Raw genomic sequence first — 3,360 nt, 5'->3', positions numbered from 1 at the left:
ATGGAAAATCTCTATAAATAGATGTCACCTATTGTGCGTCAAGATACGGTTAAGGTGACTTGTTCCTGTTTTTATTTTATTGGAGAAATGAAACAGATATGCTGCTTTCAGTTTTCATGGACAAAATAGAAATCCCTTTGGGTGCATGAACATGTGTATATTGGAACATTTGAGCACAACATGTTGTGCCTGCTTTCAAACTGAGTTGCATAGTGAAAGCAAGGCCAGTGTAAGGAACATGAAGAATGTGTCATTAATCAATAGCCATTACATTGCATCTTTAACATTTACTTCATAATAAAAAGTTAGGGCAAAAATAGCGTATACGTCTATTTTGTCACTTTAACCGTCTCTATTCAGCCGGAAATGCAAGATAAATACCATGTGCTTGAATAAATGTTCCTTCATAAATGGATATAAAAGTAATACAAAGAGATAACTGTTATTTTCTCATAACCTTCACTTGCGTAAACACAAAGTTTTAACAGTTGATTTATCGTGAATTATTGCATTTTTTTTAGCTTTGAAAGAGGCTCATGCTTCATGGAATGATGATTATGAATGCGTGGAAGAAAAACACAAACTGAATCGATATAAATAAGTTTACAGTTGCTGTATGGATGATGCACTTTAGTCAGACAGTTCATCTGTAAGGGTCACTGCCAGCGTACACTCAAGCCTCCTCCTCTGTTAAGACAAACATAATTTAAATACACTGTATAATATGTATATAGTTGCAAAATAGAACAAATAAACACCATCTTGTTTTACCGCGACTCGGCTACGAATGAAATCTAACATTGTCCACACTAAGTGACGTGTTTTTACTGGTGTAAATGAATAGATACTTTTGAAAATGATGACTGAATAATTAGTCATAATTAAGTATGCTAACAAGTGCTGATTTATTAACTGATTTATTCAACACTGGCTTCATCAGTGTTCCCTGCATGACAAGCTTTACTTTAACGATGTGTCCGTCCTAATCAGTATCAAACCATTCCTGTAATGGAAAAAAAAGTCAATTATAAACCTTTCACTGTTCCATGCTCTGTTGACGCCACTTCTTTGACTTACCAATTCTGCATTCAGTATCCTCATAAAGCAGCGATACATGGAAGGCTCTTTACAGGGACTCCAGGCGTGATACTTCTAGTTGTACTTTGCTGAAGTGATCTTCACAAAAATGAATCACATATTTTCCATCTGTAGAAAACACAGTAGGTAAGCTTACAAAACTTCTTATTTGCTACTGTAAAACTTGGCAGTCAACTTATCTGCACTATAACAAAAACTATACCTGATAAACACTATAAAAATGGGGCAAAGTGTCGTGGACAATTTGGTCCTTATACCATTCCCTCAAGCAATAGATGTCAAAAATGATCCTGAACGGTGGCGCTTTAGAGTTCAAGTTCATTCTCTTTATTGTCATTTCATGTATAAAGTAGCAAAGCACCCAGGCCTTATGTTGCAATTTAAAGAAATCCGCCCCTTTGCCTTGGTCTTCACCAGAATTCAGTGGGTTTCGTTTTGTGCCCCATGTCCCATCAAATCTGACCAGTTGTTTTTGCATAATCCCACAAAACAAACAAACCATCAAATGGACAGAGGTCAAAAGATAAACTCCTTTGCAGAGTTCAAACTACAACTAAGCACTAGAAGCCCACACAAAGAGATACAATTGAACATCCAGTCTCTGGGATGTTTGCGATTTATTGGCAGAAATAGAATATAAGATGCATAAATATAATTTCTTGGTGTATCATCACCTGAAACTAAGAATCCCTGTGTTTTTGGTACCGTTGAATGAGCCCTCGATGGAAGCAGGTCCTATTCCATCTTTCTACCTGAACGTCACTTCATCACTTGGACAAGCAGGCCAACAGATTTATTTGCAACACGTGGCTGCAGGGGGCACTGTTGCTCAGTGAAGGTGACATAGTGTTGCTTTAACTAAGTACCTCCATCATACAGAGGAACAACAAGAGGCGCATAAACCTTTCATCATGTTGATAAACATTTTATCAACATGATTAAATGTTAATATGTGTGATGGAGCCAGATGGCATATTGTTTTATAACACAAGAGGTGAGAAAACAAACCCCTGCACTCACGATGCCGAGCATGTGAGCTGGTTCAGGGAGGAGGAATGTGAAATCATCCAGGGTACAATATGAACTACACGATAAATTCCACTTAGTTCACTTGACACCATCGCAGGGCAGTGATATCATATAGGAAATCCATTTCCTGTAGAAGCTCTGAGCAGCATCGTATACGGATGTCCAGATTAATCTGTTTGTTGGCCCTAGGGCAAAAATTTTGATTTAGAGCCACCAATGCGAAGTGAATGTCTTCAGTTCGGTGAATATTTAAGTACACTGGACAGCAGGTGATGACAACTTCATTATAAGCACAGAGAGGTAGCGAGCTTCTTTTTTGATTTCTGTACATATTTATCTCCAAAAATCGATTTCCTTCTGTAAATATGATCCTTTATAGCAGCTTCCACATCTGTGTGTAGGAGTCAGCAGCATTTAAGCACATTTCAAGATAATATAAAAAGGCTTTAAAGAGTTTTTCTACAAAACAGAGCCAAAGGATTGCACAACAATGCAGAACTCTTTCAACTCTTTCAACATAACAAAACACAAAGAAACAGCTAATGCAGTGTGACCATGGGGCTGATGGGGCCAAGGGCACCACAGGAGTTGCACACTTTACCTGAATAATAATCCAGGCTAGTTTATACAATATGTATTTCCATGTGTTTACCGAAGGTCCTTATATGACACAGCAGGATGGCAAGCTCATGAAAGTGTCACCCTACACAAAGACATTCAAACTACTGTGAATGACTATTACTCTGTGTTCCCTACAGCTATTGTGAAAATGTGTTAAGGACAGAACTGTTTGCTCCTGCATCAAGAAGATGTTTTTCAGTGTCACTGCAGCGAGACTGAACATTAAGATGTGCGGCAATTTAAATGAGGACAGTGATATTTAACTCTGTGGTGGCGTTTGCTCAGAAACAATAGAAGGCAGTCACAGGTGTACGTGGACACGCATCTTTTATTGTGAGGTGTCTTTTGTTCCATATCCGTAAATAACCGAGACCACCTTGTGTTTGAAGTCAGACACATGCGAACATTTGAATCAGCGGTAAGCCATACAGTCGTACTTCCGGATGCAGTCTCCCTCAGTAGCTAATTAAAAAGACATCGTTTTGATCTCATAATAGCCGTGCTGCCAGGGTAAACAAAGCAAGTGACAATGACACAATAATGGATTTTTGCATTTCAAGAGAGGATAAAACTTTAATACGGGTCTATTTTTAGAGGTTCTGTTTAGCAACA

Source organism: Limanda limanda, chromosome 4 (genome assembly GCF_963576545.1).
Source record: "Limanda limanda chromosome 4, fLimLim1.1, whole genome shotgun sequence".
Classification (NCBI taxonomy): Eukaryota; Metazoa; Chordata; class Actinopteri; order Pleuronectiformes; family Pleuronectidae; genus Limanda; species Limanda limanda.
The sequence above is the reverse complement of the archived record's forward strand: the minus strand, read 5'-3'. Positions refer to the sequence as shown.